General features: G+C 46.3%; 1 protein-coding gene across 1 annotated transcript in view; it reads left to right on the top strand.

Moving 5' to 3' along the window:
* Positions 1-3,995: 3,995 nt before the first annotated feature.
* TEAD4 (TEA domain transcription factor 4) overlaps positions 3,996-15,755 on the top strand; it is a 250,246-nt gene continuing 238,486 nt past the window's right edge. The window contains 1 exon segment of the mRNA XM_033951410.1: positions 3,996-4,153. The gene's annotated coding sequence lies outside the window, so the exon portion shown is untranslated.

Raw genomic sequence — 15,755 nt, 5'->3', positions numbered from 1 at the left:
TCCCTTCACCCCCATTGGTCTGGCATCCATCTTCTTTCCTTCCCTCCTCCAATGGTCTGGCATCTCTCTCCTCTCCTTCACTTCCCTCTCCCACACCCCCATGATCTGGCATTTCACTCTCTCCTTCCCCCCCACTTCAATCAGCATCTTTCCCTCCAGTATCCTTCCCCCTTGTCTCTCCCCTTTCCCTGCACACCAATTCCATCAGCATCTGCACCCTTTCTCTCCCTCCACCACCCTGCCCCATCACTCTTCCATACCACCCTTCCCACCACCTTTACATACCACCCTGCCCCCTTTCTCACCCTCCATCACCCTTCCATGTTCCTTTCTCTTTCCCTTCAAACCAATGCTATGCAAGGTCCCGCGATAACTGCAGCTGCCGGCTCTGCTCCGGAAGAAGTGACGTCAGAGGGAGTTGACTGGCAAACGCAGGGAGTTGCTGCAAGGTCCTGTGATGACTGTGTCTGCCGGTCCATCCTCTTCCAACGTCACTTCTTTCGAGCAGAGCCAGCAGACGCAGTCATCATGGGACCTTCCTGCACCTCAGCACAGCTGCCGGTCCACCCCACTCTGACGTCACTTGTTCTGAGCAGAGCTGGCCATATTTCTGTTGATGCCGGGATGGCCGTGTTGCAATCAATGCCGGGGGGTGTGTGTGGCCCGCATTGTCATCGATGCTGGGGGGGGCCCATTGCCATTGTAAAAAAAAAAAAAATTGGAAAGGTGAGTATTGTGTTTGCCCTCCTTCAATGGGCCCCCCTGACAATTTTGGGCCCTAGGCACGTGCCTATTGGGCCTACCCTTTAATCTGGCCCTGGGTCCACCATCTCTCCCTTTCTCTTCCCAACTACCCTCCTATCCAGTATCTCTATCCCCCTCCACATCATCCCTTGTGTCCAACTTTTCTCCCTTTCTGTTCCTACCCTCCCTCCATCCCATTGTCCACCATCTCTCTCCCTCTCCTGTTTTTAGACCCATTATTTCTTCTCCTCCCCCCACCCTCAGTCCGGCTTATGCATGTCTCTTTGGACCCTCTCTTCCCTCCCTCCTTCCATGTACTTCTACACCAGGGCCCCCCCTCAAAGGCCTGCATGTGTTCCCCCTTCGTTTTAGCGTCCTCCGGCTTCCCGGTCTCACCTTCAAAACTAATTACGGTAGCCTGCAGATGATTGCCGGTGCTGTAGCGATTCTAGCAGACTGCCGTCAGCCTCCGCAGCATGTTCCTTCTGCCATGGTCCTTCCCTTCCTCTGACGTATGGGACTGTGCTGCGAAGGCCGATGGCAGCCTGCTAGGATCGTTACAGCAAGGGCGATCCTCTGCAGGCTGCTGTAATTGGCTTTGAAGGTGAGACCGGGAAGCTGGGGGAGAGATGGTGGACAATGGGATGGAGGGAGGGAAGGAACAGAAAGGGTATTTTCTCTCGAGCCAAATCTAATTACTCTGCAGGCCATATCTTGATACTCCTGATCTACTCCATTCTGCAGGCTTTAATTTGCCAGAGTTTTGTTTGGTGATTCCCTCTTCTTATGGTGGAGTGTTTAAGTTTTTTGCTTGTTATGAATTTTCCTGCTACTGCAGTTATAGATCTTAGGGCCCTTTTACAATCCAGCATGTTAGCTAATACTGCATATGTGCAATAACTGTTACCGTGTTAACAGCAGGGAAGGGGTAAAACGCGGACCTCATGGACCTGACGGATCTAAACCCGTACGGCCTTAAAAATCTGAGGTCCGTGTCGGTCCGTGTCGGTGGCGCTTGTAGTTTCTGTCGCTGACAGACCTTGATGAGATTTTTACACTGACGGATCCATCTCAGCAAAGGGAGGGAAAAGTGTTAGGATCCGTCAGCGCTAAAATCTCTTTGAGGTCTGTCAGAGCCAGAGACTAGTGCTGGAGCGGCAGAGCAGAAGCCAAGAGAGCGGGGACATAGGTTTTGGACGTGCGTTATGGAAAAGAAGTCTCCAAACTCCAGCACTAGTCTCTGGCTCTGACAGACCCCGAAGAGATTTTAGCGCTGACGGATCCTAACACTTTTCCCTCCCTTTGCTGAGACGGATCCGTCAGTGCAAAAATCTCATCAAGGTCTGTCAGTGACAGAAACTACAAGCGGCACGGACACGGACCGATACGGACCTCAGATTTTTAAGGCCGTACGGGTTTAGATCCGCAAGGTCTGTCACAAGCAAATTCATGGATTAAATGCATTTCATATTAGGGGTGGAAACTAGGCAGGGCATGGATGCTGAATGAGCATAGATATAATATTGTAGGAAAATCATGGCACTTATCACATTCTGTCAGTTGAGCATTAGTGCCTATTAAAAAGGAGATACTAAAGACATGTGCAATAATTGTGACCAGAGTATTGAGCACTAATGAACACTCTTACTGCAGAGTACAATAGTTGCTGCATTGATCTTGTATTGACTGCATATTAATTTTTTTGCATTAAGACACCATAATTGCAAAATCTATTGCATTTTAGTAAAAAGGTCTTTTAATGTACATAATGTTGAACTTTTGGGGGCTGTGCCCCTAGATATTGAAATCTCCTAATTCATCTTAGGCTGGTGTGTGTGTCGTATTTATGACTTCCTAAATTATTATTTAATTTATTCTTGTTAAGATTATTGGTATTAACTTGATGCATGTGTAAGTTGTATAACATAATATCAGTGAGGTAAGCATATGTATGAAAGAGCTTACTCAATATCTGGGATGCTCAGATATTTGGGCTAAGGTGAAACAGAAGTAAAGGTATAATCCCATGAAAGTCAGCAGCACTGCTTGAAATATTTTAGGATTATCTCTGCTAAATTGTTTTGCTGTGGGTTCAACCATATACAGACTTTTTGCACAGGCCAGTCCCTAAATATGTATAGTACATGGTCTGAAAATAGTGGACACTGCAAGGTCTTAAAATTCCAGAAATGTCAGCAAAGAAATCAGAAGGAAGAAAACACAATGAAAAAGCCACAGCAATTACAGTACAGAAGATTTGAAGGGAAGCAGTAAGTAACCTTAAATGACAAGAGAGTTAAGGGTTAAAGAACACACTTTCCTATTCAAAACTGGCTTTTCATAAATATTCGTGAATAGAAACCTGAATTCTTTGTTAGTTAGCCGAAGTTCTTTTTTTTTTTATTTTAGAGGCTTTATCTTGGGGTACTCCTGCAAGTCTGTTGGCTTAGTCTTTGAATCCTACGTCTTGGCAGCCATTAACTCCTGGCTTCCTATCCTGACTTTTGTATGACCTTCGGTAAGACCACTTTTATCTCTTTGTTTCTCTGAAGTCCACACCGGAATTGTGCTTGCCCCTGGAGTAAGAGAGTTTCTGTTTTGTCAGGACAGTTCTTTCTCAGACTTCCTGTCCTGTAAAAACCTCCCGTTGGATTTTATGCCACATGATCACTGTTTTGGGTGTAGTACAATGGCAGTTTGTACAATGCTCCTCCCTTTCTTTTCCTCCTGTCTGGCTCCGATCTGAGTTTACTGTAAGTTAGAGAATGACACGGTGACAAAATTCAGCACCGTCCCCGCGGATAACCGCGGGAAATAATCCCATGTCATTTTCTAGTGTCTATTTCAATCACAAGCCTTCTACACCAGCATTCTTCAAAGCAAAGCTTGCGGGTCAGTGGTTGTGGCCATTCATACCCTGATTCTTCGCTCTCTCTGTAAAGAATGACACGAAGATGGTTTCCCGCGGTTATCCGCGGGGACGGGGATGACTTTTGTCACCGTGTCATTCTCTACTGTAAGTTTCCCAACCTCGGTCTGTCTCCTCCCCCTGCCCTTTATTCACTACCACCGCCCGATCCCTGGTAAGGGTGGGTTGTTTTGGGGTGGTTGGGGTTTTTAAAAAAAAAAATTCCATGCCTTGCGCTCAGTCACCAACGAAGCCTGTAACTGTGCCCCTGAGCTTCGAGTCTCCTCCCAATCTCTTTCACAAGGCTCGACGTGAACCCAGAAACCCCTCCTTCCAGCTGCGTTCGTTTCATACCAATCCCCATTCTTCAAATTCCAGACTTTCTCCTCGCAAACTCCTGGAAACACCCCCCCCTCACTTTTATTTTAAAATCAGGTCCCCCGCCCCACCCCCGATCCACACAGCCTCTTGCCTCTCCACCTCCCTCTTTGTGCGTTTCAGGTGAGTTTCTTGTAGCCTGGAATTTCCTTTTCTCTCGCTCTCGTTTCCCCCCGTCGAGTCAGCTTTCGGGAATTGCATCGTTCACATTTTTCACATTTTTCCAGACTCCGAACTTCCTGCTTTTGCGACAGATCCTGCACAACAAGACCTATAAATCTCAGCCGATCAAGCGAAGACGATACTGCTTTTTTCATCCTTAAAAAATATTGCTCGCAAACTTTCTTCCCTAAACTTTGGGGGTTATTTTTTATGTTAGTGTATATAGTCCTTAAAAAATGTGGCGGGCGGGATCTGCTTAGCGTTATCTCTGCCAAGAGAAACTAAAGAGAAGCCAATCTGGGGGGGGGGGGGTCGGGGGGTTCAGAGAGCCTTGCAAATGTCTGTTCCTCCGGTGCAATGCTTCCTTGGACCAGAAGAGAGACCGTAAGCCCGGCAGCCTGGGTCATTCCCCCACCCTCCGATTCACTCCCCCACCCTCCGATTCATTCCCCCACCCTCCGATTCATTCCCCCAGCCGCGGCCCTGCGGCTCAGCAGATCCTGGCCGTCGGCCCTGGGAACGGGAAGAGAAGGAGGGGAAATAAGAGAGAGGATAGAGACGAACGAGAGGGATAAGGAGTCACGAGCATTGGGCAGGGAGAGAGAATCTAAGAAGGGGTGAAAGACCAACGAGACAGGAAGAGAGATGAACGAGGGAGAAGGGAGGGGGGGGGAGGGAAGGTCAACAGTTCCAGCAGGAGGACAAAGGAAGGAGAGGCGAGAGATCTTTTCGCCCTTCGGAGCTGAAGTTTCGGTCTGGGCAACTTGTTGCATGGGAGGAAATTCAAGGGCGGCTTCAGGAGTGATTTCGGGAGGCAAGAAGACTGCCGGGGTGGGGAGGGGGGGGCACCAGAGACCTGGAAAGTGGCAGGGGCTCAAATTTCGGTGACTTTTTAAAAACGACACTTTTGAGAGTGTGGTGGGGCGTTAGACCCTGGAAAAGGACACCTGGGATTTGTTGTTTTCTTTTTTCTTCTGAACTACTCTGGAACCCTTATTTACAGTGTCCAAGGTTTGGATAGTTTTAGACTTCCTTGTTTAATGTGCATGTGATTAATTAGGTACATATTTGACCTGTGAGAAAATGATTGTTGTGTTTATTTCTTTGGGAAAGCATTAGGACAAAAGAGTTGAGTGGGGGGGGGGGGGGGGGGAATTGAATGGGGGTCTAAATTGAGATAAAGGAAGGCAGGGATCGGGAAATAAATAATCAGCTGACAGTTTTATTGACGCTATGTACCTAGGGATAAATAGCCATAAAGGATGAAGATAGGGGACAACAGGGTTAAAGAGGAGACATTGGAACTGGAAGGGAAGGTAAAAAGCCTGTCTGCCAACATGGTTCAAGAGAACAGCCTATGTAGGAAAAGCTGTAGATTACAAAAGCAACTTACTGTTCATTAATTTGTAGTGGATCCCTAAGACAAAAGTGAAATAAAACAATATTGGTCATTGAAAAAAAGCAAACTTAACTCTTTTCTTAACAACAATACAAATGTTCCAAAACATTGTGTGAGAATTATCTGATTATGTTCTTAGTTGTTAAAAAAAAAAACCTTTTTTTTTTCACTGCCTCTCCAAAAAGAAAACCTTGCACTCCAGAGATTTTAATTTAAACTATCATTTGCAGTTTTCAGGATGCCATAGGAGATGAGTGAGTTTCTGAGAAATGGTGCTCTTCCAAGAATATCACAGCCACCATCACCACTTCTGGCTGTTCTGATTGTACCCTGCAGGCCCCTTGAATCTACTATTAATATTACTATCCATTACTCTCCCTGTGCGTTCTTGTTGTCTTTGTTATTCCCACCACAGAATTACAACCAGTTGCAGTTTTGGTTGTTGTGATTTAATTCATATTAAGTCAGGGGTGTCCAATGTCGGTCCTCGAGGGCTGCAGTCCAGTCGGATTTTCAGGATTTCCCCAGTGAATATACATGAGGTCTATTTGCATGCACTGCTTTCATTGTATGCTAATAGATCTCATGCATATTCATTGGGGAAATCCTGAAAACCCGACTGGATTGCGGCCCTCGAGGACTGACATTGGACACCCCTGCATTACTCTCCCTGTGCGTTCTTGTTGTCTTTGTTATTCCCACCACAGAATTACAACCAGTTGCAGTTTGGGTTGTTGTGATTTAATTCATATTAAGTGAAAGTGCGGTGTGTTTCTAGCATTTGTTTACAAAGCTGCGTGGCAGTGGCCCTGAAGCCTTTAAATCCCTTTGGGCTTCAGGGCAGCTACCACTTTTACAAAGCCGCGCTAGGGCCTTAACGCATGGAAGAGCATGCGCTAGCTGCCACCGCCTCCTTTTGACCAGGCGGTAGATTTTCAGCCAGCGCGTGCTTAATCCGGTGTGTGCGTTAAAAACGCTAGTGCACCTTTCTAAAAGTAGCCCTAAATGTTTTCGTAAAAGCGAACCTTAAAATTATTTTTGTGGTGCAAAATCTGACTTCTGAAAAATGGTTAGCTGTTTACCCACTGGATGCAACCAAGAGCAAGTTACACATGGCTGTCTTCGGAAGCAGTGAAATGATTATTTTCTCTTTATGTTAAATAATGTGTACTTTGATATTGTCTTTTATTTAAGGTTTTGAATATATTTTTCAACCAAATACTGGCCCTGATTTCTGATTCTTATTGATCTGATGTTCACTTGCACTGCAGAATATTTACTTGATCAATTATTCCGGGCCCAAATACATGAGGAGAAACTGACAAAATATAGCAGCTTCAATTTTCTCACTCCACCCTTAAATTTGAAATTTTTGTAACTGGAATGGAGCAAATTACTGTAATCAAGTTACTACATGGGCAATTATAGATCCATATTCTCTGTCCAGTGTAGCATTGAAGGGTTCTGCCGATTTACTTTTGAAAGATATTTCTTCCAATATTTCTTTACTCCTTGAAAGGTGTTTTTCTTGCTTGCTCTTTTTGAAAACTTTAAATCAAAAAGTATGCTATTGGAGGTCTGCAATGACTTTTATTTTCAAATAGGAATTGTAAGCACAGCAGTAGGAGTAAGAGGGATAGGCTGTTTGCCTTCTACAGAATGACCTTTGTCTTGCTGAAAGAACTGTACTGAAAAGACTGTATGGGCTCCTCTTACTAAGGTGCTCTAGCGTTTTAGCGCATGCAGGATATTACCGTGCGCTACGCGGCTAGAACTAACACCAGCTCAATGCTGGCGTTAAGGTCTAGCACCCGTGGCAATTCTGCACGTTAATGCCCTAACGCACCTTAGTAAAAGGAGCCCTATGTGTCCTTCAAGTTTAAACAATAGGATTTTCATTTTCTTTTATAACGAGAGGAAGAAAAAAATCTTTAAAAGAGAATTCAATTATAGAAATAGTGTGTCAGATCCATTTTTTTGATATTGCCTTCTGTGAAATTATCCAAAAATTGGGTAGGAGGGAGGCTCTTGTGACATCTGGATGATCCCAGGACAAGCAGGCAGCATCTTCTCTACATGTGGGCGATGTCATCAGGACAGTCTCGCAAGCAAAGTTGCTTGTAGATCTTCAGGTTTGCGCGTGTACCGCGCATGCGCCTTCCCACCCGAGTCAGGGCATGCATCTCCAGAGCCAGAAGCCCTGTTCCTCTACTCTGCGTGATCGGAGTGCCTCTTGCACTGCGGCTTGCTTTTTTATTTTGAACGAGTGAGTCGCTCGCTGTGCAGCGCGTTTCCTAAAAAAAAAAAAAAAAAACCCCAACCATTTTAAACTTATATTTTTCATTTCCTTTGTCGTTGACCCGGGGCCCCGGTTCCGGCTAGGCCGACTAACCTCGTGTGACTGCGGCGGTGGGTTGGACTTATGTCCCAGGCTGTTACTGGATTTAAAAAGTGCACTCAGTGCGGTAGGGTTATCTCTATCACTGACCCCACCGTTGGTGCATTGAGTGCCTTGGGGCTGATCATCGGGTTGAGTCCTGCCCGCACTGTGCTACCCTTCAACCACGAGCACTTCGTAGAAGGCAGGCGAAGATCCTCGCACTTTTTGGGGCCATGGATCCCTCAGGCAGTGCAGCCTCGGTCTCGCTCCAGCCTCGACTTTGGCCTCGTCGAAGTCGCCCTCCTCCGCTAGGACTTCAGGGGATGCCCCGTCGAGACCTGTGGCTTCAGGTAAGTCTCCTCTTCCATCCTCAGGTTCCCTAGCGAAGAAGCCTTCCTCGGGGTCTCAAAGGGGTGCGGTGCCCCATGCCCTGTTGAGACCTCCCTCCAAGCGTGCCTCCACACAACGGGAATACTCTTCTTCGAGGTCGCCCTCTGAGCACACTGCTGCACCCGTACGACCTGCTCCGATGGTCTCGGTGCCAATGTTCGAGGACATGCTGAAGGCCATCCTGAAGACTCAGCTTTCCACCGCCTTGAGCCAGCTTGCCCCTGCCTCAACCCTGCTCTCAGCAGGCCAGCCTGAGCGTCCGCTCGTGGTCCCTCGGGATCGGTCTTGTTAATCTCGCCGGCTGTCTTCTATTGATTCTTCCCCTAATGCTTCGAGGCTTGGGTCTCCGACCCTTGGGCCTTGTTCGAAGCACCCGACGAAGTCCGTTTTGTCCTCGAAGCTCCCGCCCTTGAAGCGACCGAGGGACTTGCCTCGGCTCGGCAGTTCTCGAGGCCCTTTGAGGCCTCAACACAGTCGAGATGCCCCTCTCATTCTCGTGGCCAGCCATCCACCTCTGTCTCTCCGGGACACAGCGGGTCGAGGTCGAGGACCCCTCCCTCGAAGCCGTTGAGGCAGTTAGTCTCTTCTCCGGTTCCTTAGACCCCGGGCTCTTCCCCCGGTTGGGTACAGCACCGACGCTCTTCGACCTCCCCAGGGCCTCGAAGCAGGGCTTCCTCATCCTTTTCTCAGGACTCTGAGTTGCCCGCTATATATTCTAGGGAAGCGTCCTCTTCCTTTTCGGTGGCTCGGCGCTCTGATCTTTCTCACCGCATGAGGTCCTACTCGGATCTCCTCCTTCGCGAGGTTTGTCTCTGACATGGGTAAGGCTCTTCAACTGGACCTCCAGTCTGAATCCCGGTACACCCAGGAGTATTTGGATGAGTTGGAGCTCCCTCATCCTCCTAGGGAGTCTTTGCGTCATCCTCTGAAACAGACCTTCTTCCGGAATCTGGAGACTCCTTATGCCATTCCTGTCATCCCTTCCAAGCTGGAATCTCGCTACTGCACGATTCCGTGTAAGGGCTTTGAGAAGGCGCAACTTTCCCATCAGTCCTTGGTTGTGGAATCCTCGCTGAAAAAATCTAACCCCTCGAGGGTGCCATCCCCCTGGGCAGGGAGGGATGGACGATGGACAAATTTGGTCGCCAGTTGTACCAGAACTCAATGATGGTGAACCGGGTCCTTAATTATAACTTTACTTTCACCTCCTATCTCAAGCACTGTCTGAAGGTTCTGCAGTCTTTCCTCGCTGACTTGCCCACTCGTCAGCCGGAGTTCTGTCAACTTCTGGAGACGTTATCCCAAAACCGTCTCTATATGCTCCAGGCTGCCTAAGATGCCTTTGAGCTGTCGTCTCGGGTCACAGCCTTTGTGGTGGCGATGTGTCGCTTGGCCTGGATGCGCATCGTAGACATGGACCCCAATTTGCAGGACCGCTTGGCCAATCTCCCTTGTGTGGGGAACGAACTCTTTGAGGACTTGATCATGGCGGCTACAAAACACCTTTCGGAGCACGAGCAGTCCTTTGCCTCCCTGGTGCGGCCTAAGGCATGAGCCCTCCCTGCTAAGCAGTATAAGTTTCCTCTGCGTTGCTACCCGCAGAAGTCCACCCCAGCTCTTTCCCGCCCGCCTCCTTCTCGGCCTCAGCAGCAGCAGCGTCCATCTAAACCTCAGGCGCCTGTGGCAGCGAAGCCGGCACCATCTTTTTGACAATTGCAATCAGAGCATGCCTATGCCCTTAGTCCATCAACCTTCCCCTCTGCCCATCGGGGGTCGGCTCCGCCATTTTTATCATCAGTGGGAATTGATAACAACCGACTCCTGGGTTCTCACCATAATTTGGGAGGGATACTCTCTTCACTTCTGACAGGTGCCTCCAGATCAGCCCCTAAGAGAGTTTCCTTCCAACAGGTCGCAACTTCCCCTTCTGCATCAGGAGGCTCAGGCTCTCCTCCGTCTCCGGGCTGTCGAGAAGGTCCCTGTGTACCAGCACAACTCAGGGTTTTATTCCCGTTTTTTTCTGGTTCCCAAGAAGACTGGGGACTTGCGTCCCATCCTGGACCTAAGGGCTCTCAACAAATGTCTGGTAAAAGAAAAGTTTTGCATGCTCTCTCTGCCAACATTGTACCCCCTGATGGACGCGGGGGACTCGTTATGCTTACTGGATCTCAAAGAGGCCTACATGCACATCCTGATTCATCCGGCCTCTTGCCAGTTCTTGAGATTTCAGGTGCAGTATCGTGTTCTCCCCTTCGGACTTGCCTCTTCACCAAGGGGGTTCATGAAGTGTCTGGTAGTGGTTGCCGCTGCCCTGCGGACGCAGGGTTTTCAGGTGTTCCCTTACCTCGACGACTGATTCATAAAGGCACCGTCGCGATCGAAGATTGTTTCAACAACCCGACAGACTATTCTGTTCTTTCAACGACTGGGTTTTGAGATCAACTTCCCCAAGTCCCAGTTGTGTCCGTCCCAATCTCTCCAGTTCATCGGAGCGGTGTTGGATATGCTTCGCTTCTGCTCGTTTCTACCTCATCCTCAGCGGGACGCTCTCATCTGCCTTTGCCAAATGGTGTCTCTTCGACCAATCATCTCGGCAAGAAGCATGATGATTCTGCTGGAGCACATGGCCTCCACAATTCATGTGACGCCCTTTGCCAGACTTCACCTTCGCGTTCCTCAGTGGACCTTGGCCTCGCAGTGGCGTCAGGATCGCGATCCGGTCTCTCAACGGATTGCGGTAACTCCTTTATTGAAACAATCTCTCCACCGATGGATGCTCTCTTCCAATCTTTCCAGAGGTTTTCTGTTTCATGCACCCCCTCCACAGAAGGTCCAGACGAGGGACTCGTCCGCCTATGCTTGGGGGGCTCACCTGGACAGCCTCCGAACTCAAAGGCCATGGTCCAGCGAGGAGAGGTGCTTTCACATCAATCTGTTGGAGCTTCGAGCCATTTTCAACGCTCTCAAGGCTTTTCTTCATCTGCTTCGCGACCACGTGGTTCTTGTCCGGACGGACAACCAAATGGCCATGTATTATGTCAACAAACAGGGGGGTACGGGTTCCCTGTTTCTTTGCCAAGAAGCTCTGAGGCTTTGGGAATGGGCGATCAGTCACAACATCTTTCTCAGAGCGGTCTACATTCAGGATCAGCAAAACTGCTTGGCCGACGAGCTGAGTCGCCTTTTACAACCTCACGAATGGTCCCTCCATTCATCGACTCTGCATCAGGTCTTTGCTCAGTGGGGGACTCCGCAAGTGGATCTGTTTGCGTCCCCCCTCAACCACAAGTTGCCTCGGTTTTGCTCCAGGATCTATTCTCCTCTCCGGCTCGAGGTGGATGCTTTCCTTCTGGACTGGACGGGCCTGTTTCTCTACGCGTTCCCTCCATTCCCTCTGGTTTTGAAGACTCTCATCATGCTCAAGTCTGTCCACGCCACCATGATTCTGAAAGCCCCTCGGTGACCTAGACAACCCTGGTTCTCCCTACTGCTTCTACTCAGTGTCAGAGAGCCTCTGCTTCTTCCAGTTTTTCCTTCTCTTCTTTCTCAGAGTCAAGGCTCTCTTCTTCATCTCAACCTGCAGTCTCTACATTTGACAGCTTGGTTCCTCGTCACCTGACTGCCTCGTTTCATTTTTCTCAGTCTGTTCGGGATGTTCTCGAGGCTTCTAGGAAGCGGTCCACTCGCCAGTGTTATTCTCAGAAGTGGACCAGGTTTTCCTCTTGGTGCACTACGTTTCACTTGGAGCCGCAGTCTGCCTCCTTGTCATCTATCCTGGACTATCTGCTGCACTTATCCCGGTCTGGTCTCAAATCTACTTCTATTTGAGTCCACCTTAGTGTCATTGCTGCTTTTCATCTGCTGCTTGAGGGGAAACCGCTCTCTGTTTATCCGGTGGTTTCCCGATTTATGAAGGGTCTTTTCAATGTTCATTCTCTACTCAAACCTCCTCCGGTGGTTTGGGATCTCAATGTTGTCCTTGCTCAGTTGATGAAACCTTCCTTTGAGCTGATTAACCTGGCTCATTTGAAGTATCTCACTTGGAAAGTAGTGTTTCTTATTGCTCTCACGTCTGCTCACAGGGTCAGTGAGCTGCAAGCTTTGGTTGCGGATCCACCTTTCACCATTTTTTATCATGATAAGGTGGTCCTCCGTACTCATCGTAAATTCTTGCCTAAGGTTGTTTCAGATTTCTGCCTCAACCAATCCATTGTTCTTCTAGTGTTTTTTCCTAAGCCTCATTCTCACCCTGGAGAAGTGGTGCTTCACACTTTGGACTGTAAGCGTACGTTGGCTTTCTACTTGCAACGTACTCATGCTCATTGGACTGCTCCTCAACTCTTCATATTCTTTGATCCGAATCGGTTGGGGCGTCCCATGTCTATGCGAACCTTATACAACTGGTTGGCTGCTTGTATCTCTTTTTGCTACGCTCAGGCTGGTCTCCCTCTGCAGGGTCGGGTCACGGGGCATAAGGTCATAGCGATGGCGACTTCTGTAGCTTTCCTCAGATCAACTCCTATTGAGGAAATCTGCAAGGTCGTCGCTTGGTCCTCGGTTCATACCTTCACCTCTCACTACTGTCTGGATACCTTTTCCAGATGGGACGGCCAATTTGGCCAGTCAGTTTTGCGTAATCTGTTCTCCTAAATTGCCAACTCTCCCACCATCCCTGTTGGTTAGCTTGGAGGTCACCCACATGTAGAGAATATGCTGCCTGCTTGTCCTGGGATAAAGCACAGTTACTTACTGTAACAGGTGTTATCCAGGGACAGCAGGCAGATATTCTCGCAATCCACCCACTTCCCCGGGTTGGCTTCTTTGCTAGCTATCTGAACTGAGGCCACGCTGAGGAGACGCATGCCCTGACTCGGGTGGAAAGGCACACGCGCATGCACGGTACACTCGCAAGCTTGAAGATACAGGTTTAGCGATGATCGCTGCTAACCGACCTGCTTCACAAAACAGCCCACTGCGTGTTTTTCACCTCAATTGCTCATTTTCCGATCCGGCCATGCAAATGAGTAAAACCCTATGCAAAATAGTCAAGTGATTGATTCACTTACTTTGCTTGGCTATTTAGCATCGGGTTTTACCGATCTTAAAACCCGATTACTGTAGACCAATGACCCCTGACAATCTCGTATACAGGAGGAGTTGAGGCTATCTGAAGTATCATGCTTGCTGCAGGTATAAAGGACAATTGGCACATGTAATTGCAGAGATGGCTGAGGGGAAGAGATGTTTGAAGTTTACAAAATCCTGAGTGGTGTAGAATGGGTACAAGTGGATTGATTTTTTACTCTATCAAAAATTAGAAAGACTAGGGGACACTTGAAGTTACAGGGAGATACTTTTAAAACCAATAGGAGGAAATATTTTTTCACTTAGAGAATAGTTAAACTCTGGAATGCAGTGCCAGAGGATGTGGTAAGAGCAGTTAATGTAGCTGGTTTAAAAAAAGGTTTGTAGATTCCGGAACTTGAAGCCAGAGAGAATGGCTGGCTAACTGCTGAGCTCCTCCTGAAGGCAGTTTGTAATTAAACTTAAATACTAATTTTCTTCTGAATTTAAAATTAAATTCCTGGGAATGGCTTCAAATAAACAAAAGCTGCAAGAAGCTTCTTCAAAATCTACAGGAAAAACCAAAAGGCTGAAAGAAGACTCACAATCTTCCAGTGAGGTTCCCTTACCTATGGACGCATTGGATTTTATTGAAGTTATGGAGGAATTGAGGAAAATTAACACAAATATAATGGAAGTGAAACAAGAGATGAATCTCATGAACAGCAAATTTGATCTTTTGAACAACAGAATGGATAAGATTGAAAATAAAGTGGAAAAAATTGAAAACATTCAACAGAAATACAAAGAAGATCATAAAATGTTAATGGATATGAATAAAAAAATGATTGACATGGAGAACAGATCTAGGAATCAGAATTTAAGAATTGTTGGACTAAAAGAGGGAATTGAAGGGAAAAACATGATCTCTTTCCTAGAAGAGTTAATACCAAAAATTCTTCCATTAAAAATAAAAGGATCACTGGAAATTGAAAAAGCACATAGGGTTGGAATGAGGAAAGATCAAAACGGAGAAAAACCAAGAACTATAATATTCAGACTACTAAAATTCCAACAGGTACTGGATATTATACAAGCTGCAAAGGAAGTTAAAAATCTTGCATATAAAGATTCTAAGTTGTTTTTCCTTCAGGATTTTGCTACAGAAACTGTTCAAATTAGAAAGCAATTTTTACAACTGAGACAACCACTGAGACAAATAGGTGCTAAATATGGACTATATTACCCTGCATCAATGAGAGTAACGTACAAGGGGAAATTTCATCAGTTTGATGATCCTGGAAAACTTAAAGAATTTTTGTCATCTCTAGAAGTTCCTATGAATTAAGATCAACTGATTTTGAAGGATTGGAATTGGGGTTTTAAAATTTTATTTACATAAATTTAATTTGAGAAGATAAGTTTGTTTTTGAGGGAATATAAAGAGGAATTTTAATTATTTCCATATACTTTATTAAATTCAAAGATGGCAGCTGGCATTAATATGTTAACTGTTTTGGAATGACTGGAATAGTTTCAAATAAAAATGATTAAAATTCTACAAAAGAATGGAGAAGCAGAACATTATGCTAGTTCCGTGGCCTTGGATGACTTCGCCTCTCCTCACATTACCTGGCTTCAGTTTTGAGTTGGTGCAGCCCTTCTCGCCGCTTCTGCTTGTCTCCAGCACATCTAATTCCAGGGATAGTGGACAGATCAATGTAGTGCCTGGCTTAGAGTATAAGTATTTAGTATATTATTTAATTTTGTCTAAGTTTAACACATTTTGGATTCTAGAATTAAAAATCTTTGATGACCATCTTCAAATGTTTTCTTTGGGGAATTTTTTTTCCTCATGGGAAAAAAGGGGGAAAAAAACCCCAAAAAACACCAAACCATTCTATGTATCTAAGATTGGAAACTGGGATGTTTGAGTTATTTTTAATCTCATTCAGTGTTTTATTTACTTGTTTTATTTTGGTTTTATTTCTATAATTTTAAATTTCTTCAGAATTCTTTTATTTAATGGTTCCTCCCTTTTGCAGCTATTCTATATTATAGTGGATTTTACTTTGCTTGGCATTTCAGTTCTGTGCAAAGACATGTGGGATTTGGTTTACATTTACATAAATAGTTTGTATTATTTTTTCTGTTACAGTGTTTCTTTTAATTTTTATGTATTGAATGATGAAGGTCATTTGTAATAGTGAATGGCCTTTCACATGGGGATTAAAAGGTGGAACTGGGATCCAGATAAATGGAGTGTTTCATTTAGAAAATCTTTAAATTGAATATTTTGTAAGTGAACTAATTGAATTTTTAATTTAATT

This window comes from Geotrypetes seraphini, chromosome 7 (assembly GCF_902459505.1).
Source record: "Geotrypetes seraphini chromosome 7, aGeoSer1.1, whole genome shotgun sequence".
Taxonomy (NCBI): Eukaryota; Metazoa; Chordata; class Amphibia; order Gymnophiona; family Dermophiidae; genus Geotrypetes; species Geotrypetes seraphini.
Note: the sequence above shows the minus strand (reverse complement) of the source record. Positions and strands in the feature narration are given on the sequence as shown.